This window comes from Stegodyphus dumicola, chromosome 5, assembly GCF_044657685.1.
Source record: "Stegodyphus dumicola isolate Sdum_Otavi_A_Nest chromosome 5, ASM4465768v1".
Taxonomy (NCBI): Eukaryota; Metazoa; Arthropoda; class Arachnida; order Araneae; family Eresidae; genus Stegodyphus; species Stegodyphus dumicola.
This window is the reverse complement of record NC_140772.1, coordinates 177,819,967-177,843,451: the sequence shown is the minus strand read 5'-3', so window position 1 is coordinate 177,843,451 and position 23,485 is coordinate 177,819,967. Positions and strand designations below refer to the sequence as shown.

Sequence of the window (23,485 nt, the reverse complement as noted above, 5' to 3'; positions counted from 1 at the left end):
GTTTTAATGAATGTCTTAAAATAGTGGATAAGAAAATTTTATTACCCGGCTGATTGACAATGGATATATATTTAGTAAATAACTGTTCCAGTATTAGTAAACTATTAGTTAAAAATAACGATAGCGTTTCTGTCATTGACGTTTTGTGACTGCTATCAATTTGCTTAAATTCGAATAGCCTATTTTCTACTGTGGATAATGTAGGAAATCCTGTCCTTAAAATTAGTGGAAGTGCAGAAAAGAGGTGAATACTGGAAATAATGGATTTCCAGTGAGTTCTAATTTAACCGAACAGAATATGAAGCAATAGACACGGAGAGACCAACGCAAATTTAATATGACTGAAAGAATTGATCTGATTAGAAGAACGAAATTGTTTGTAAAATCTGAAAGGATCTACATTATTGTGTATTAGATGAAGATATTTGATTCCGTGATTTTAAATTCTGATAAATCCTAGAAATTGCTTACACAGGTAAAGAAAATATTACTATATGAGGTGATTGTTTATGAAGGAGAAACATTGCTTGTAATGGTAAGAATGGATTTTTCAGAAACTTTTTAAATGAACTTTTGTCTTTAGCTTCAGCATACTGTTATTAGCATGATGTTGACTGTACTCAACATAAAAGAGCACGACAAAAATCACGGATTTAGCGAAATTGAAAACCGGAGAATAAAACGAACTAGGCGCACGACAGAATAATGAAATTTTCGCAGAGGGAAGCTTGCAATATACAAGAAGAAAGATTATACTCAAAATTGAAAATTGAAAAAGAATCATATTTGTTCTACGTTATTTAAAGACTGAAAATTATAAAGCGCTATGTTTTCTAAAATAAAATATCCTGTTAGCTTAAGTGGAAATGAGGATTAATTAAGACATGTGTTAAATCTTACTTTCCGACCTTCAGAAGGGGCCAAAGCGTCATCGATATAACAAAACCCATGCACAAAAAAGGCTATCAGAATATTTTATTTTAAATTATTGCACGTATGTATCAGAAATTACTAAGCCGAAACGTGTGACATCAAATAATAAACTTCCTTTTGGTTTGGCATTAATAACTGATGTTAAAAACTAAATCCGATTTTAGCAGACATAAATCAGAGAAATTAAATTTTCATTTTTAATGCAGATTAAATGCAATTCATAGTGTTTGCAATGAAATTTGATTTCCTTCATATGAGTTATTAGTAAATAATAGCATATCATCAGAAGAATCTATGCTTAAATGAGGGAGAAAAATATTCCTGAGTTTTATTGAAAGACCAAAACAAGATATAGTTTATGTACTGATGCGAAATACAGCTGAAATTATGACTAATACTTAAGAAATATTCCCAAATTTAAAGCAGTGCGTACAGTCGAACGCAGATTTATTCATTTGGATGCGGCAAATGAAGCCAGATTGTTTATGATAAAAGGCCATAAAGTCTGGTACAGTTATCTACAGCTAGAATGTGACGAATTAAAATTGTGTAATAATTGGAAATTACGGTGAGAAATTACGGTGTTATTGATGTTAGAACTTATGTGAATTGAAATTACGAATTTTTAGTTACTGAATTAATTAATTAAATTAATTAATTTAATTTAATGTTTAATTTTATTTCCTTCAAGATTTTCTATGTTCATCAAAACGTCTAAATGATAATTAATAGCTTTGATTCCTACAATGACTTTCTAAAACTGTGTGATCATTTTGAGCTGATTTTTCTTTTACATTATTCAATAAATAATGCTAAAACTGTTATGCGGAAGAGTTGCGATAAAAATGGCTCAGGCTAATTCATCTTCGCAAACGGAGGAACTGTGTTACATTGCCTCAAAATACTTACAATGTGTCTTTAAATCAAATACCAAACTGAACATCGAATTTTAGTCAAAAAGCACAAATTTTAGTCAGCATACTTCTCACATCACACTTTCTTCATTACAGCCTGAAACTTCGATTTTGTGTAACTTGGGGACCTTCGTGTTATAATAAGACCTTTTTATCAAGCAGGAAAATATATCAAATATTTGTAAGCATTAAACAAATGCATTTACATTTATGAAAACGTTTATTATAATGATCTCATAGCAAAGTCTTATTTTTAGATTAAAATAATAAAAAATTCTAAGCAGTTTTTTCCACCAGTTTGCAAAAGTGCTTCCTTTCTTTAGAGTTTCGTAATAATACAGAGTTTCGTTATTTCTGTTGGTAAAAATTGTGTTGAAACTTGAATAAACTATTGATATTTATAAATAAATTTCATCTTCAAAAAATGCACAATGAGAATTCAGAGCAATCATTTTCACATAATAAAAGATAATTAAATAAAACGCTTTTAAAATCTCCCGCAAAAGAATTGCTTGCTGTCAAACCCTAGATAATGTTAATTAAAAAGCGAATATATGTATAATAAAATAAACACGAAGATACACAACAAGAAGAGTTTTTTAATTACACTTACGTAGAAAATTGTAAAATGTATTTGTATTGCAACATAAAGCAAATTAACAATTTACTATATACATCTAGCTTGCACTTGCATAAGCATAAATTAAAAGTACAATGAAGAAGCTGATAAAGCATGAAGATTTTCTTATGATAGGTGATAAAATGTAATTTCTTTTCCTGTTACATGCGAGAAGAATCATAATGAACTAATTGCACTTTAAGCAACAATATTTAATTACTTCATCGAAATAAATATTCAAAAAAGTGTATACTTTATTTAGTTTTTATTTGCGAACCATCTTTAAGGAGGTTGCTCAAAAGTAAGAATAGAAACTCAAAAATGAAAATTTCTTCTAATATGCTTTAGTAGTAATATCAAATTTTCTGCCTGTTAAAATAATGTTTTAATCAATGCTTTAAGGTACATCAGATAATTCGAAAGCTTAAACTGAAAACTGTTTAAAATATTTCAACATTAATTAAAAATATAAATATTTTCTTGAATTTAAGCTCAGAAAGTTAGAATGCATCAAGATGAAATATGGAAACTAAAAACTGAAAGTAAAAACTCAACTACCATAAAGAAAGAAAACATATTTTTTAACGTCAGTATAATTTTGATATTTTACTTCTTTCTTGACATTTATGAACAAAATTATCTCTTCTAATTATAATTTTGAACTACTTATTCGAGTTCATTTGCATTAGAGTTTTAATTTATACTTCATTTTATGAATTATAAATGAATACTTCATTTTATGAATTAGTTTTTTTATGCTAGGTATAAAAAAATTAACTATTTGACAGTGCTGAAAAGTTTTAAGCTTATAAATGTAAAGAGGTTCGATTTTTTTTACTCTATGGGATGTAAAACTGAAAAAAAAAATGTAATAAAAAAGTATTAAACATATAAAAAAGTATTATATCATTTGATACGAATTTCTGGACTTGGGAAGTTTTAATTAAATAATTTCTTTATTAATGTCTTGAAGTTCTATCACATCTCTGTACAAAAAGGTTTTTTTAAAAAAATATTTGCTAGAAATATGTGACAAAATATTATTTTCCCTTGCATAGAAACACTTCCGAATATATTAATTTGAACACAGATCATAAAAAATGCAGTTATATATTTAAGCAAACTTATCGCTCTACAAAGAATAAAATGCAATTAACTCACCGGTTATGACGGGTTCTTCATAATGAATTTATACTAACAAAACTGTTTAATGAATTACTTAATTACAGATAGCTTTTTTTCGCTTATTCTTATCAGTTGATCTGAAGAAGTTGAGGCAGCTTATCCTGAAGTTCCTGTACACGATTTGAGCGTCGCGGCGCTGGTTATCGGGAAAAAGGGAGAATAAACGCATCTCCAAAACTGGAGGCGAAGTACCTACAGTTCAGTTGCGGCTTGACGCCAGCGACACCTAGGAATGTTACGCGACAGGTAGTTGTTGCACTTGACAGAGATGAGGATGATGAAGATGGTGATGAAGAGTTTCCTTTTTTTTCTTTTCAGCAACATGAGCTGTATCTATATTTAATGACAATTACTGTATTTGATCTCTTTTCTTTTGGCAAAATCTTTTTAATTCTTTTATAAGGTAAAATACTTTACATGTTTTAAATTTTCCAATAATTTTATGCTGATAATAATTACTTTCAGGTTTCTTATGGAGAACTCAAATTATGAAAGAACTACTTTCGTGTCTCACTTATAAATATTATTTATCATCACAGAGACAAAAGCTTTTATATTATTACACAAGAACGCACAATTTGGACAACTTTGTCCTTTACAGAGTAAATAAAATGATCTTTTTTTTTAAATATGAGATTAATCTTGTTACTAGTAAACGATGTTTTATCTCCTAAGTTCTTAAGATTCTATTTACCTACATATAATAAGGGGAATAAAAAGTCACGACCCACTTTTTATGAAACTCTGCAATATAGCAAAAGAATAACTTTTAGCAAATACCTCTGAGGACAATTGATTCCTAAATTATATTGATCTATCATTGAGCTTCAAAAAATACATACTTTTTTCAACAACGACGGACCTTCAGCCGACTTCGTCTTTCCCACTACAAATGCCAGAAGTGGCGGTCACTTTAGTGAAGTGGAGACAACTAACAGGTGGGCCATTTTTGCCTCCTATGAACGGATGGCCAGTTACAACAATGTCTTTTCCGGGATTCGAACACCGGCCATTTTATTTCGCAATCGGCTCCTCTAACCCCAAATAAGTACTAAATATAAAACCAGTCCTGAAAAGAAAAGAAAAATATCGTAATCTATAAGTAATAAAATTAACCCTTTGAGCGGCCAGGGTTTTCGCTAAGAAGAAAGCAAAACTTTCCCAAATCTACTATGAGAACAAATTATATTTTTTGATTTTAATGTAAAAACTCTCCTGGTATTACATACCTGGATTTGTGTACTTTTGATATTTTGCCTCAATTTCTTTGACATATTTTAATATGCACGTATATATACGTTCTTACAGATATCACAAAAATTAATTCTAGGCCGTATATATACGGGCTTGTTTAAGGAAAATAAAGTATGAAATAAATTTTAAGGTTTTTGCATATAAACGTATAAAATAGCAAAAAGAATCAATCGTCAACAAATAATAAATACGCAATAACAAAGATTTCTTAACTTCCCTTTACATATACACTAAATCATAAATATCAGTAGAACTAACGCTGAAGCAAAAAACATGTCAAAAATATATTAGATTAACACAACAAAATGAAAATCAAATGCAAAATTCACTTTGAGAAAAAAAGTGATGCGCATGTTACTAACATTAAGCAAATAATTTACTAAAAATATAATGATGCAAAAAAAAAAAAAAAAAAAAAAAAAAAAAAAAAAAAAGCGCAGTTATAAAATGACATAGAAATGACAAGCTTAATATCTTGGCAAATAATTTTTTTGGGGCAAGGAAAAAATATGAATAGCGACTTGGTCGCGAGCTGGAAACAATTTACAGCGTAAGTTGCATGTTTTTTTCTTTTTTTTCTGATTTTTTACGAAAGAAATCTGACTTTTTTAAAAAAGCACTAACGCTTATTTTGGATACAACAGATAAATAATAAATTTAAAATCGCCTAAATAATATATTTTTGATAATTTCAAACTTTTTGTTCCGTGATATGTGAAACAATTCAAAACCTTATTAGATAAGGTTATTGGATTTTAACATTTTAATTTAAAGAGTGTATAATGGCCAAAACATCTGATGTACTCTGCTTGGGAATTTGAACAAACTTCATTTAAGATGTATTACCATTCTATTCGATACTGCAAACACAGAAATTTTGAGATTGTTAATTCGTTGATTAACAAAAAATGTCTGCAAAATATAAAAAAATAAGTTCCAATATTTAATTATAAAAAATTGAATCGAATATAAAAAAATCGCTTTTCCATTCTTACTCGCATCATTCAGATATTCAATACATTGAATTGTTATTCAGTATGTTGAATTTTATAGTCTGGGGTATATAAACTTTACGCAATATGATACTTATATAAAGAGGCAAATTATCTTTTTTATTGCCATAGATTAAGCCAGAAATCCTTGAATCAAATAACTAAACCGAAATTAAGATAAAGGTGTCGATAATAGCAACTGAGAATTTAGATCTGTTTTTCTCTTTTTTAAAGAATTTTCCTTAATGATATTGCAGATATTTTCCGATTCAAGTGATTGTACATAAAGTCCCTTTGCACCTTTTTATAATAGTAAAATAATTTCTGATCGGAAGAACTGCAATGGTCAAATATACGTGATCTAGGTTCATACTGAATATACTTTTGCTAAGAAAATAAGACTATGTAATAGCAAGCATGAAAATTCTAATTCCCTGCTTTATTTAGAGAAAATTATTGTAAATTGTTTCCTTATTTCCTTTTTTTTAATGCGATCCTTTTTTTTTTTCCTAAAAGGAAACTTAGTATTATTCCATCGGGGGGAGGGGGAAAGTTATTTCAACTTTGCAACTAATTAGTTACATGGCAGAACATTTTTGCATTAATGATATTTTAAATTAATAGTGACAAATTTACCTGGTCATCAAGTTACTATCAGGGGAGCTAATTATGTACTTTCTTATAGCTGTTTATTTAAACTTAAATATTAAAAACTGAGATATTATCATTTAATTATAACTTTTAAACATGTTTATGAAACGTTACACATTTATTTAGAATTTTCAAAAATGTAGTTCATTATTTTTATTTTTTTAATGTATTGATGTGTACTTTAGTACGAAAACAGATTTGTCAAAACGCTAGTGATTTAAAAGTAATGTTTCATTTCTGAAGGTGTGATTTTACGAATGTTTAACAGTTTTTCAACAGTTAATCTGTTCTCCTTTTGGTTCGATAATTTCTCTTCTGGAAAGTTTGTATTAATAATTCATAATGCTCTTAAACAGCCGTTATTCGAAATGTAGGCGAAATATAGAACATTTTTTGCAAATCGAAATTTTTCTGTAGTTTTTAATGTCGCGTTGTAGTCAAATTTATAAAATTCGCTACGATTCAAATGATTTGCAAAATCAAGGAAATTATTATTGAAAATTCGAATATGATGACTTATAAATCCGCAAAGTTTCACGATCTGGATATTCTCTCTATTTCTCGATTTCGACCCATTTGCGCATATTACCGTCAAGTTCCTTACAGAGAGTGGAAGCTTCAATATTTTGAAGATATGATCTAGTGTTTTGATCTTTTTTACAGGTCTGTTAAAACATATTTGTGAACGTTACTACTTCAGAAACTCGAATGGTAAAAAGAATTACATGTAACAAGAATACTAGAAGAAATTTATGTCGAACAAACTGGCAGATTGAAAGTATTCCAGACACAACAGTTAGGCCGTAATAGATATTATAAGTGATAAATACGCATCACATATTGCATAAGTAGAGTATTGTTACGAAATGTCAAGGCGCGGTCAAGGCTTCCCCGCAAAGCAGTATTAGGGTTGCCATAAAATGGCACGGGGAGGCAAAGTTGCCACATTTGGCGAGAAATCGCCCATTTGGCGATATTTGACGACAAAATTGGCGATATACCATGGACGAATGGAGAACCTTCTGGAACGAATTCTTACCGGTTTAGCCTTACCGGCTTATGTTCTTGAACACAAGCCGAAAGCTATATAAACCCTGTTGGTACCCGGAGAGTCAGTCAGTATCGAGAGTAAGTGTCTCGTCGAGAGGGCGAGTGTGTGTGCCTCGCATAGAGTGCGAGAGAGTCAGTACCGAGAGTGTATCTCTCATCGAGAGTGAGTGTGTCTCGTCTGGCGAGTCAATCCCTGCGGAGTCGATCGAGTTGACAGCCGGGCAACGAGTGCCGAGTGGGTCGTCGAGTGCACCGAAGGAGTCTCTTAATGCATCGCGATTAGTGCATCGTCGAGAGAGCGTGCTGAGCTCCTGGAACGACTGAACCGAAGAGTCGGGAGCCGTGCTCTGTGTGTCGTCGAGTGCATCTCGAGGTGTAGCGTGGAGAGTCTCGAGAGTACGTGGAGTTCCGAGAACGACCAAAGAGAGTCGAAAGCTGTACTCTGGTGTTTTGCAGTGAAGCTGTCTCCACCGTTGTTGCCTGACAGTGGGAAGGCTGTGTCGCAGATTGTTCCAGCTTGTTTAGAGTAGATCTTCGACTACTGTAAAAAGTGTTATTGGAACTGTCCTGACAATACTGGCTAATAAAGTGCGTTTCGATACTTCATCAAGTGTCGTCGTTATTCACTCCATATCTACAAAACGCGTATGAACGGGAAGGAAGAAAATAACGTAACAGTATGATAAAATAAAACAACTAAAAATTTGTATATATCGTAAAAAGAGATCAATTTGCAGTAATTACCTGAGCAAAATTCAATCAGAATTGCTTAACAATGCTTACTCATGCAAAGTTAAATTATCTTCACATTTAGCTATTTAATAATATATGCCGTTGTTACTTATGAACAAATGTATTAGCATAAAAAAATTTATATGCAGTTGCTATCAAGACAAAGATTACTTGAAAATTGCACACGTAATGGTTGAGTATAAAAAAGTACATAGAAGTTAACATGCATTTTTTTTTTTTATTTAACGTTACGTAGACAAATGTACCTAACTTCTTATTATCAAAAGCGAGATCATCTATAGCTAGGGTCTCAAACTGGCGGCCCCTAAGCAATTTTATGCAGCCTACGAATACATTTCAATTATATATATTTGTTACGAAGATTCCAAGATTTTAGTTATTTGATTAGTTCCATTACGATAAAAAAATAACATGAATAACACATCAGAGCACATATACATGGAGGTAATTATTTACAATGTGATAAGTTTTAACCGGATATTTAAAGATACACATATATTATTTTTATTCGTACTTGTCAAAAAATAAGTAATCTGCTGCAGATGTTTGCAATAAGAGTAATTGTTTTTACTTCCTTGTACGAAGTAAAGAAAGTATTGAAATCACGAAAAATTCCGAATACCATATGTCAACGAAAAATCCATTTTGATCGCTATCGAATGCAATTTAACGATGTTTTTGAGTAATATCCGTTCGTAAGGCGAGAATAAAGGACTCCTTTTTTACATAAACGAATTATAAAACTGATATAAAATCGATTAAGAAGAGTTTCTTTCGTGGCGTCTGTACGTACGTACGTATAGATGTATGTACCTCGCATAACTCAAAAACGAGTAGCCTTAGAACGCTGAAATTTTGTATGTAGGACTGCTGTAGCATGTATTAATTGAGCACCTCCTTTTTGGTGACAATCAGCTGCACCAAAAGTTTACTTATATGTATATATGTATATATATATATATATATATATATATATACCTGCTCTGTTACTCGGCTTCGTAAGCTCAGTTTTTTTTATTTTTATATGTTGGTAAATTGTGCAATTTTATGTGTTGGTAATGTTTTTGCTTTAAAAATGATTGAATTATGTTGTTCTTAGCTTCAGGTTAAGGTCTATGCTTTTGGTTAACATGAATGCAACAATTGTACAATTATCAGCTAATTTATAAGCTGTTTCACTGCGGCTAAGGCTAATTTTTTTACCTTAGCAACCATCTTTGTTTATATTTGAAACTTAGCAGAATACTGGATTTGTTGCCAATCTGAAAAAACTAAGCTTCACAACAAGATAACGTCTTCTTTTATTATTGCAAATTAAATCATGCTTAATCAATTCTGGAATTATCATTTAAGTTATAAAATTATCCTATAGATTGATTCAGAATAGCGTCCACAACAATTTAAGTCAGTGTCTTCGCCTTCAGTGTCTTTTTGTCAAGTGAAATCAAAAGTAAACCCTCAATTGTGTACACCGGAAAATTTGCCTTCTAGCCCGTTCGCCGAATTGCTTGTTCTTTGGGTAGAAACTGCAATTTTAATTGCACAAATTGTTTTTTAAATTGATTTAGCTGTACTCACATGTATTTGGTGTTTTATATTTTTCTATGTTTTTCAATTTTTAATAAAGCTATTTCGAGGTTTTATGTATTTTTGCCTTGCCACGAAGTGATAATTGAATTAATTGTATGAGAAATCTATTTCTAGTGAAATTGGAGGAAATAAGTATAAATGAAATGGAGAAAAAATGCGTATAATTTAATATTCTGTACAAAGAAGTCATATAGTGTGCACATAAAATTTTTTTAGGAATACATTTACGTGTAAAGAACGTTTTTTAACGGCAGAAAATTAATCCGATTTACTAATGAACATTTACAATCCGCGATGAAGATAAACTCTTATAATTTTCTTCTAAGGCTGCAAACTTTATCAGAAGAGAAAAGCCATCAAATATCAAGCTACAGTAAGAAAAAAATAAGTTTAAAACTATTTATATTCAAATATAAGTATTTCTATTTATGAGTAAAAAAAAATAGAATAAGTTATCATTCTTGATTTTAAATTCATGTCGCCTTTGGAATTTTTTCTCTGTAAACTTAGTGAGTTATTTAACGATTAATTCAGTGTGTTAGAATTATTTCAATAAATATAAGTTTGAAAACTTAATATTTTGTTGTTCATATATTTGAAATACAAAGTGTAACCAACAAAAATGTTCTGCATACTAAATTTTCAAATAAAAAATAAATATGAATTAAATGTTTTTCTGTGCTATACTTTTATTCTTGTTTATATATGTTTCGATAAATATTTAGTAACAGACATTTAAATTTTATTTAAAGTATTTATTTTATTAATGAAAAAATTTCCTTACCTATCCTCTCCCCAATCAAAAAGTGCGAACTGGCCCACCAGCCTGCAGTCAGAGCAGTTAGCAGTTAGACCACTGGTGCCTTTAGTATAGGACCATGGAATAGCCAACACTTCTTGCGTTAGATAGTGATAGTGATAGTGATTTCTGGGGCTAAAACTTGAAGATTATATGCGCCGAATACCTTCTTGCGTTAGAATATTTAGTAAGTACTGCTCTTTTCATGCTCAGTACCTATATCGTTTATAACTTTATTTCCTGAATTTATGATTTGGAGATAATTTAAAATTTTATGAATGTTTGATTGTTAAGACATGACAATAAATTCTGAAATCAATTCCTTTGCTAAATGGAGTTATATAAAATAAAATATAAAAATGCATTGTATTTGCTGGAATACTTTAAATTTATTAGTATTTGCACCAAATTTAACGTTTGAACTAACAGTTTATCTTCTTCTTTTGTTCTCCTCTTTTCTCCGTTTTTTATATTAATGCAACTAGAATAATGTAAATTTATAACGTATGTAAATTATTCCTTCTTTTATATTATTTCGCTTATATTACGTAAACTAGTCCCACTTTTTATATTATTTCACTCTAAAACTATGTAAATTAGTGACATTTGTGTGCCAATTCTCTCTATAACTATGAATTTAATTATTATAAGACTAAAGAGATACAGTTGTGATAACAGAATGATTCACCGAATTTTGGAACAGAAATAAAATCTTTTAAATTAATCGTTTTAGATGAAATGAGAGCTCCAGACCACTGAAACTTTTGCACTTAGAAAATTCCCTTTCTGATTTTGAGACAAATTATTCCCTGAAAATGAATGTAATATAAAAATTTCTACTTTATTTAAATCACAAAACTGAATTTTTTTTATGTGCTTGAGAGCTAAAACTAGAAATATCCCAAATGCAAAATTCTAGTTCTGTATTTTCCCTTGCCTTCAACTTTTATTTTTTTAAAGTTCCACATAACTAAAGAAATTCTTTAAAATATTCTGAATATGTTTTCATTACTGTGTACGGAAAGGCTATTATGAATTTATTTCATATAAATTAAAACGTGTTTTTGAAAATTTTGAGAAATCTTAAAATTTTAACATATCGAAATCCATCTAAAAATTAACATAGATTTGAAAGTTGTGAAACTTTATGTTGTTACGTAGATTTGATATAAAGCTTTTGTACTGATAACCACAAAATATAATATATTTATCAGCATTTAGTAGCTGTTTGAGTTCGTTCTCAAGTGTAATAATTCGTTAAATCAGACTATGTTATCAAGCACAGTCTGAGAATGACGGGATTAAGGCTGTATTTTACAATAAAAGCAGTTACGCAGGACGACCTCTTACCGCGCGTAAACATTTATTCAAGAGATGGGTTACATAAAGAAGAATCAACATCAATTAGTAATGCATTCTCATAGGGCCGATGTAAGGAAACGTAATCCTATTCTGATAAAGGCAATTTTCGAGGAAACAGAGAAACGTTTGCGCAGGAAATTGTCTCCCCACAGAGGTATTAGGATGGAAGATTTTACAAATGCAGAGTTAGCATGTATGCATCAAGCATACGGAGCTGCCTCCTGTAACGTTTAAAACAAAGTGCGCTGGTACCCTATGAACATTCATCGGCTACTCGATTCTGAACTATCAAGTGTTTACACAGCTGCATCAAACATTATAGGAAACAGGTTCCTTTGAGAGATTTGCCATGAATCGGAAAAACGCGGCATTGATTCCTAAATCAAGGACATGGTGCTTTGTCATGTAGAAGACAGTCCATTTGCCAGTAACAAGTATCACTCCGTTTTTTACCAAATCACTGTATGGATAATCCTGAACTAGAACCAAATGCACTCATAGCATAAGCTGCAAATATAGCCTCTGAAGCCTGATGATTAACCACAGAAGTTTGCTTTTGCTCACTATCTAATACAAAAGAGTATACAGATCCCATTTTTCTTGCTTCTGTCTTATTCATAAATGAGGCATACTTTAGCAGGGAAGGCGGATACACTGCACATAACTCACATGTACAGACGCCGAAGCACTTCCATTTTACACGAACATGTGCAACACATCCACGTTTTGTTGTGATTGTTTAGTCAGAGTCTTGCCCTAACTGATGAATAATCAACAGATCGAGCAGTTGCTGTGCCTTGAAATATGATTCTAGTACCGTGGGGCACCAACCCATTTCAGCCATGACATACAGCCCTTTTCAGTAGTTTCAAATTGCTCCATTCTGCTGTGCCATGAATATCATACCTATATTTTGATGTATAATTTTACAAAGGAAAAACTATTATAACAACATTTAAAACTACATTTATGCGTGAAGAAGAACCTGGAGATGGAAAAAAAATATGCGAAAGTTATAAAATAATGGTAACTCGTTTCTTGATAGAGAAATGTTGATAAAAGCGAATGAATTGAAAGAGCAGTTAAACTGAATAAGAATTGTTGATATAAATTATAATGCAATAGACTTATTACACAGGGAATTTGAAAATGTTAAAGTTTACTTCATATAAATGAAATTGTTTAAAAATAAATAAAACGTATTCGTGCATTTATATAAATTTAGGTAACTTCCTAATTCCAAATTTGTTTTCATTTTGTTACAAATGCAAAATCGATGTGTATTCTAATAATGTATAGGCAAGGTATTCTTTTCATTTTTCATTTTTCATACCGAAATATTCTAATACCAGAAGTTCTTATTAGGCAGTTCGAGTGTCATAACATTACAAATAAATATAATTAGTCTAAACTTCTCAACTTACGATTGCTTGGATATACGATCGTGCGAAGAAGATAAAAATGTATCAAAAACTGCACATATAATATTCAATTCCGATCACTTTAAGGGTAGCATGAGAGCATGTGGGTCAAAATAATTACAGACAGATACACTTGCTTGTTAATTGTGCAGTTGAAATGTAATAGTTTCCTAAAGAAATTAAGCTTGTTAAGCCCTCAAATAAATCTGCACGCGCCATCCTCTTACAAATTGATCTGTAGCCTTAAAAAGAAACAAAAATAAACTAATGATCTTACAGTTGCTGCTAGTTCACTAACAACATCTAATCCGGTGCTTTAAATGTTCTTTACATTCAGTGGTTTTGGACCATCTTCGTGATTGCGCATGCCCCAGTACTCTGTTTAATAAATAAAATAAGGTGTTTAATATATTTTAATAAATTAATATTGACACTATACGATATTACTTTGAGCGTATCAATGCCAATCGTAGCCAAATTAAGAGCATGTTTTATATCAAATAGTTTTCAATCGAATTACTTTCCCTGCGCAGTGGATTTATTAGAAGAGAAGGCCATGGGAAATGAAGTTTGTTTGTTTATTTCGTTATGGCAAATATACATTGTTTGTCTGCGTAAGAGATGATCTATCTGCGTAAGGGATTTCGTAAACGACTTCCTGAGGAAAACAGATTCTTATTCATGTTCCTCAGGGGGAAAACCGATAAAATACCCGTTAATCATTCCTTGTTTCGAAATCGTAAGGAGAAGATGATTTAAGATAATTACGAAATTACTTGGGCTTGTAGATAAATGCACAAGTTATAATCAGTGTAGTATTATTATTAAACAATTCTAGGCTTTCGTCTCAGCTTCATAGACTGCAAAATCTACACCATCATGACGGTTGTTGAAATGTTCCAGTAGTTTAAGATGGCTTCGGATTTGCATATGAAAAGACAGCATCCAAAAGCAAGCACTGGGGTTTCTGAACATCATCAGTTGTTTCGGTGCAAGCGCAACCAAACTTCTATAGTCATTATTCCATTTCCTTCTCTTTGACAACATAAAAGTTAATAATAATTTAATAAATGAGAGTATGATAAAATATGGACTAAGTTTGTTAGAAGAAAGATAACAATAGGTAAATAATATAATATAAGTATAATCTATGCTTATTAGAGAGGGAAGAGAAATGAGCAGAGCACGAATACTGAATCACTACGGAATGCGATCAGAATTAACTAGCGGTCAATAATTACCCTGCAAAATACTACTGACATTAACAATGTATGAGGCAAATCTGTTACCGACGCATGAGCAGGAAGTATGTTTTGCATGCACGTTGTGAATCTAATTTTTAAATAATTTATTTTAAACACAATTTCGTATTCCATGAGTATTACATCGCTATTTGGGAGTCCCTGGGGTAAAGGAAAGGATCCTTCACAGAGGACATTTAAATGAAGAATGTCATCAAATCCTTACTTGGATGCTTAGTCATATCTCCCGCTTTCTTAGCATGCCCCCGTGGAGTAATGGTAAGCACACTCGACGCGTATTCGAGAGGTCCGTGGTTCGAGTCCCGGCGAGGGCATTGCTCATTTTTAATGTCTTCGGTACCTAAGTAACCCAATGTTTCTATAATATGTCTTATTTTTATTATTCTTTTCATTACAGTTACATAAAATAGCCTCTAAATCGTCTCTTAAGACATGCTTGTCTGAAACATATAATTTTTCGGAATGGCGCTTAAAACAAAGCTTGAACTTCTCGCCCTCAAGAAGATGAAAATATTCTTCGCGTTCTTTTTCGTTGTCGATAAAATGTATGTTTGATGTGAAAGCATGTCGTAATAAAAATATTATTTACAAAATCACGCATACATGCAGTTTAATTGCGAAAATATATCTTAAAAACGAGAAAATTCCAATTGGGAAAATTGTTTCAAAAGTTATTAAAAATTAAAAATGTGAAAATAAATGCTGTAGGGAAAAAACGCTTTCAGTGTTTTAGAAGCATTAATTCATATTTCCAACATGACTGTAACTATAACCATGATCGTTACACAGTGAAACAATCACCGTTCGAGTTATCTTGTAAAATGTCATCGATCGGACACCTAAGGGATATTTTTTCTTCCACCGATGAAAAACAATAAGGTTTAAAATAAATGACTGAAAGTATTTGTGAGTTCTGCAGCTTGGAGATAATTAAAATTAGAATTTAGCTTAGAGCTAGAAACAGATCGAAATAAGTTTTGAGGGTAGTCAAATTTCATTTGTTTAACGTTTCTCATCCAATAATTACTTAAAAATGCTTCAAGCTCTGTTCTATTTTTGGACCAGCAATGGAGATAATTCTGACGCATTTAATGACGATTCTTTAAAATATTTTATAAAATCGCAACTGAGTGTACTTAATTATCGATTGGAGTATTTTATTTATTAATTCAAAAATGTGTTTTAATTCTAACTTTTTTTACTTTTTTTGGATGGGGAGGGAGGTTGTTCCTTTCTTAGGAGTCTTATTAGTTTTCACTGATATCTAATCTTTGTTTAAATAGGAAAATATAAGATTTCAATATTTCCCCAAATAATGGATTAAATTTCTTCAGAAAGTTTAAATTAGAAATAAACTTCGCTGATAAGTGATAAAATATGATTAATCACTTCTTGTGTATTACGTGGGAAAGCCAAATTATTTTAATTCCAAATAGATTCTATTTTTTTGAAAACGACAACTTGTTTGTTCAATAAGATCTAATTTCATTTTCTCATTAAAAGAATATTTAATTACAATTTGTCGTATTTCAATTTCAAAAATAGGAAAGTGAAGAACATTTTAAAATATTAAAGTGAACATATTCCAAGATTAAACTACATTTTCAAAAAGCAGCATTCCTTGAAAACATTTCTTAACTAATTCTTAATTAATCTCAATAAACTCTATATTTAATCACATTCCTTTGTTGCTGTAAATAATCCCTTAATACTTCGCTTTTTCACTAATATTTATACTGATTCTTGCAAATTCAACAGAAAAAACTAACTTTATTCGTAAAATTACAATCTTCTTAATCTGGAACTCCTGTTATCTCTGAAGTTCCTGTTCTTTCGACATTATACAATAAATTTAAAATTTAAATCTTGTTAAAATATTTTAGTAACTGCAAAGTAAATAGATTATGCTATAAACCGGAAAAATGATAATGTCAAAATATAACAGAAATTATTTGAATAAATAAATATCTCTATATAATGAAAGACTAAAGGAAATCTAAGATTAACATAAGAATTCTGATCGCATTTTATAAATGTTATTCTTCCCCTTATTAATTAGATAATAAAAAACAAAAACAACAGTATCTTATCACAAATACTAAGCTCGATTTTTAAGAAAAAAAAAACTTCTAGACTTTATAGCTTATGATAAAGTTATATAAATAAAGAAAGATGAACTAGCTACTTTAATTAATATCCCAAATACTCCAATTTCACTAGATTCCCAGATTAATTTTTAAACGAGATATTTCAAACCCATGTCATTGTTAACACAAAATTCCATCTTTTCTTTGCTTCACTAATGTAGTTTACTCGCATGTTTGCAATCTAAAAAGTCTCCTCTAGCTGAATATACAGCGTCATGACACAAGTTATATTATTAATTTAGAACTTAATTAAGGAAGCTTAATGTAAACGTAATATAATATTAAATAATTACTTACCTTAATCTAAAATTTTTAGAATAAAAGAGTGCGGCAGGAAAGTACGGATGAACATCGAGTTTTGCCTGCAATATGTTTTTTTTCTATGATTTGTAGATGCTTTCAGTGAGATAGTAGAAAAATTACATAATTTTATATAACTAAGCAATAGTAGAAATAAGAAATGCGTTGATGCAAACAAAACTTCAATAACAGTGGATCTTGGAAAACAAAAAAGCAAATTTAAATTAGAATTTTATAAATAGTTCTGAATTTTGAAAATATCTCTGGAATTCTTACGGAAAATGTTAATTTAATTTGTTTTTCCATAAAAGGTTTAATATTAAGATTATTGCCAAGCTGCTTACGTAATATTGTTAGTTTAACTTCCAATAAAAAAACATTGAATCCATGTTAAACTACATTACATGCAATTCATACATTACATAAGATAAAATTCATACATTACATTAGATGCAATTCATACATTACGGTAGATACAATTCCTACATTATATGAATTGTGAAATTTAACAAAATATATATGCTTTTCTTAATCATTTTTTATTTTATTTAATTTAGTAATATTTGTTTCATAATTTATTATGTCTCTGAATTATTATTTGAACAAATATTTATAGTTTAACCGTAATACATAAAGCTATTTCTATTCGCATATATTACAAAATCAAATCTTGCGAAGGGGCTGGCTGCATGAGCGTTTTCGTTGTTTTCCCCATGAGTAATGTGTATACGAATCAGTTTTCCTTAGAAAGTCCTCCACGATGGCATCCCTCCCCTTCGGCAGGGTTTGCCATAATCACATATACCAAATCAAATGACAAGCATACTCATGGTTAGATAACTGTCCACTGGTATCTCGATCTGTGATCGAATCTCGGAAGACGGGGCAGCTGCATATTCTTTTCTTCATTTTTAACCTAAATACTAGCCAGTTCTCCTAGAAAATCCTTTACAAAGGTATCTCTTTCTTTAGGCATATGCTTTACGTATGCTTGCCTTGAAAAATTCTCTTACTTTAGAACCGCTATTCACGAATCTTGGTAGTTTTTATCTTTCGTAAAGGAAGTCTTTTTTTCTGAAAGCTTTAATTCAGTTAACTAATTATTGAAAGTTTTGTTATCTTTTCTGTACTTCTCAACTTCCCCTTGCATTTCCTCGCCAGGACGCAAATTTAAAATTAAGTGACTTTAACTACAGACTTTGAGCGATCCTTGCACATAGTTTGCAATAATCCTGAAATCTCAGGATTCGTCGAAGGAATCTACTTATCGAGCTCTCAAGCCTCCGGTCTGCTTTCAAGAGACAAAGTGCTCCAAACTTCTTCCCGACAAATTCACCTCATCTGGAGGATATATATAATTGGGGATTACCTGAAGGTCAGGCTCTAAATAGGAATCTCTAAGGTACCGGTAAGAGCAGGGCAAAATATCTCCTGCTTTAAGTAGTACACCGACGAAAGTATCAAATTTAGTCAGAGCGTGATTTCGCTAGCCATCGCACGTTACTATTTTGTCCTTAATAGTTTGTTTGGTACTCTGAGTTGCTAGAACGCATTGTGGCCATTTCCTAAGTATATCGCCGGGTACGTTGTCGCTCGGTAGTCAACCTAGATAGCCTTAAACTAAATTGTTAGTCCAGCACTACTATTTGTCTTTGAATTTATTGTTAAATTATTCCCGCCTATGCTAAAGTCACCAGGTTTCCTACTAAGATCTTTTTAACCCGAAGAGGTTAAGATCTTACTACTGCTTGTTAAGCTCATAAGAAAATCTTTGCATCTTAACGTACATCAATATTAAGTATATTTACTAAAACATGTTCACAAATAGATAAAAAATGCAAAATTGGCACATTCCAAATTTAATTTTTTTAAACATAAAAAGTTGTATACATCGGGTTAGTTTATTTGATTATGACATGAGAGTTTATATCATATTTATGATATAAAATGAGGCATTGATTTAAAATACGCAAAATAAATTTGCATAGAAAGCATTTAATACGAAGCTGTATTTAAGTAATATTTACTGACTTAAAATGTAAAGTGTCGCTTGCAATGAAAGACATAGCCATTCATTAAGAAATATACCATTCGTTAGAGCTGGAAGTTGATTGAAGAAATGCTGAAGAGTGATAGTCCATAAGCCGATGTGGCGAGACAATTTGATGAACATCGTTATTAAACACCGAAACCACTGAAAAAAAAAAAACATTAAATTCTGAATCAGTTCTGAAACCACTATCAATGTGAATGGATGATTTTTAGCAGAAATAGTTTAGACGTTCGACAATAGCATCTCCTACTAAATAAAGCCACTTTGTTGACGAAATTGCAAAATGTCACAGGTTATAGACATCCGACTTTGAATTTTCTACTTCTACAAGAGTAATTTGAGTTTTAACACATGTAGTCAGTAATTCCGTTTCTGATTATCGGTTGTGTAGACCGATTAATTCAAACACAAACACAATTCTCAATACAAAAGGAGAATTTTCTTCGGCTTATTACTTGAATTAATAGCATTTGCTTGTGGTAGTTTCTCTCGATTGTCTTCTCTCCTTTTTCTCTGTATAAACAGAATTTTCTATCTTGTATTTTTGGCATAGTCCAAGTTTCTGAAAACATGAATGAAGGTTCCAGTATTATATTCATTATTTAAAACAAGATATAAGTTAATAACATTAGTCTTTAATTTTGCTTTTAATAATTTAATAATTTAACTCGTACATAGTACTAGGTAATATGTTTTTGAATCGCATTCCTTGTCGTACATTATTGCATGATTTCAAATGACGTACACATTTCAATACTTTTTAGTTATAAGCAGTGAAATTCACTAACAGCAAAGCAATTAGGATTATTTTGCAATTTTTAATGGCCTCTATAAGAACCCGCATGCAGTCTTTAAAGTTATGGAAAGAAAATTTTCTTCACCTATAAAATTAAAACTTCTGTTATAACAGTTATTTTTATTTAAGAAGTAAAGTTAATAGATAATATATCAGAAACATTATGCGTGTAATCAAAGCTAGTCAAATACCAAACTGCACTACATAAAGAATTGCTTAAACTGAAAGGAAGAATGTCAAATAATTAGCAGACTTAGAGCTTTCTTAATATCGGAGTGGCACGACATAATTAAAGAAAATACTAATGTGTTCTAAAAGACAACTTACACTGATAATTATGTAATATATTTGTGAAAAAATAAACTTTTATATACATCAAGAAAAAATGCTAATTTTGATTAATTTGCTTGCAAACATTTAGAAATACCTGAAACAGGGTTTTACAGTAAATTTTTTCTCATGGATAACTATACATTTGTGTTATTATAAAGACCGTATATGACTGGATTGTGATTATTTAGATTATCGCAAAGCACGTGAGGAATAGATATCTAAGGCAAAGAATGCTATAAGGAAAGCTGGTTCATATTAATAGTTACGCAAGGGAAAGGCACCGTAATATGTTTTGTATAAACAATGGAAGAAATAATTTTAATTTATGTATTTAATTGTTCTTTCATTCATTTAAAAACGGTGCAAGTTTTGAAGTTACTATTTTAGCTTTGCTTTGATTTTAAATATAAAAATTCTAGTTCAATTTCAACATTTCTGCGAAGAATTCCTCGATAAAAATAAATTGTAAATAGATGATTAAAAACAATCTTACAGGAAATAAAATGAGAGTAATACAAAATAAAAGTGCACTTGAAATAGTATACTAACATACACCTACAAACATATATAATTAAACAAAAGTAACTTTTAAAAATTTTAAGTATTTATTAATTTCAATCAGCGGGTTACGTGCTTGAAAAGATGAAATGTATCACCGCTTGAGAAAAATGTCGTATTTACAGGAAATTATGACCATTAATTAATTTTTGCTATGTATATTCGTTTAATTGATATACTATCTTATAAATGGTCATTTTGGTAAATAAGTTTGCAAAATGAGAAAGAAGTAAGAGTTTAATTATCATACTAAACAGAATACATGAAATCGCAGAATGAGAGGAAAGAGTTTAAATACCATGCTAAACAAAATATTTACACTCATTTATAATATTAACATTTATAATTTAACAAAATATTTCATAAACTACTCAGGCATTTGAAATACATATAAATTGCATAACTAGCTCTAATTATATTAATCTAGTGAGCGATTTTATTTAGACCTGCAGTTTACTATAACGTTCTAAGTTATGTTTGAAAACAAATAGGTAATAATGCATTATGAATATTTTGTAAAATCTCGCTTTTTGCCATAATGAAATATTGTGGCTTGTTAAGTAACTTGTGTTTAATTTCTATTGGAAATGAACGAATTCTAATAAGAAACGTGCTATTATAAAATATTCATCTACATTTTAGTTTCATCCAAATTTTCTGTAAAAAATTTAAGAGGAAAATCATTAGCATTTCCGAGTAGATTCGGTATTTGGTTTACGCCTTGGGCGAAAGCGATTCAGAGAAATAAATATCTAAGTACGCCTTTAAAATAAGTCTTTATTTTATTTAATAAGAGAGGAAATCTCTCCATGGAACTAATTTCTGACAGAATAACATAAGTTCTCTTTCTTACTATCTGGTATAATTCTTGGTAATCATTTGTTTCAAGTATATAATATTATGTTTTGAATCATGAATTCAAGGTGCAAAAAATTAATTAATAAATTGTAGTTAATAGTTCTATTAATAGTAGTAGTGCTATTAGTTATTAAAGAGTAGTTTAATCGTAAGTGTCTAGTTTAAAAGCCTTTAAATTAATTTCATAATATGTACACTAAATTGACGCGTTGGAAGTTTGATTACACATATATACTTACATGCGAAGATAACACCGTATGTATTTAATTTGGTGCTCATGTATTTTCCTACTACTTGTTACCTGCATACATTGCTGATTATAATACACCAAAACAATTTTTACAGATGCAAGCTGCTTAAGTGTTTGTATGAATATTTGATATTTTTCAACATAATGCTGGTGGCTTTAGAGTCTGGGTTTTGTTCTGGCTACACTATGCTTTGTAATGAACCAACTCACTTCCACTAGTACTTGCTTTTAAAACAAGCGGATATTTTTACTTTACCCTGAGTTATTGTATTTGCATTGTTAATTTATAAGCAAACATCGATTTTATATTAGCCTACTTTTTACTAATGTTTTTAAACTTAACGAGAATTTTGAAAATAAGCACTTCTGCTTTAAAGATGCCTTCAGGATGATAGTTGAATGCTTCTAAAATACTCCAAGTATAGCTGCAATGTTACATTTTCGTTTCAACTTTCAGATTTCTGAAGTTAATTTTTTATAAGTTGCCACAATACTTTTTCATCTGTTAGGACGTGCCATGTTTAGATTCAGTTTGCAACATTTAATTCACATACGTTTGACTGGAATACTTGAAGGAAATATGAAATATTTTTGAGTAAAGTCTGCAAAATGTGTTCTTTAAGCATAAAAGTGTTTTAAGCTCCTAAAATTGATTTGAAAAGGAAACATAAGCTTGTCATGCATAATGAGCATAGACGTTTTGAGGATGCTAAATATGGGCTGAGACAGATTTCATAAGGTAAAATGCCACCACGCCAAACATAATTCTAAATTTAATTATTTAATCAGGTCTAGAATTAAGTTAAATAAATTCTTTAAAACAACCATTTGATTTAACAATTGTTTTGTTGGCTCGGATTCAGAGATTAAAATAAAATGTAGCCCTAGAATTTAACACCAGCTTTCGCTTTTATGGTCTTTTTGAACTTAATTTACTTAAATTTAAAGTTACCTTAGTTAAGTGACTTAATTGTATTTTTACATAAAACAGGATTATAATTCGTGTTTTATCTCTCTTTCAGAAGAAAGACCCCTTCTTCCGTGTGTTTGAAATCAGTGTTAATTCTTTTTCCTTTCCAGGAAAGTATATTTTTACTTCTGGCTTTTATATTTTTTAACATATTCTATTCTCCATTTCTCTTTAAAATTAAATTTTCTGCTTATGCATTACACTATTAACGCGAAGAGGTTGAAGTTTATGCATCCCACGTGCATTTATTTGTTCCTGTACATATTAAAACAAGCGGATTGAACATGTGAGAATTTCGAGTTCTTAAATGTTTTGATGAGTCAAACAAATTGTCAAGATGTTATTATTCGAAAAGACTCTTAACGATTTCTTCGTAGTACTGCTTTCTTGGTATCGATATGACTTAAATGACTGAATAAGCTAGCTATGCCCATC

General features: G+C 30.4%; 1 protein-coding gene across 1 annotated transcript in view; it reads right to left on the bottom strand.

Moving 5' to 3' along the window:
* Nucleotides 1-3,825, bottom strand: part of LOC118199505 (diuretic hormone receptor-like) — a 509,054-nt gene extending 505,229 nt beyond the window's left edge. Inside the window, exon 1 of the mRNA XM_085817429.1 lies at nucleotides 3,628-3,825. The gene's annotated coding sequence lies outside the window, so the exon portion shown is untranslated. The remainder of the gene's footprint in view (nucleotides 1-3,627) is intronic.
* Nucleotides 3,826-23,485: the final 19,660 nt, after the last annotated feature.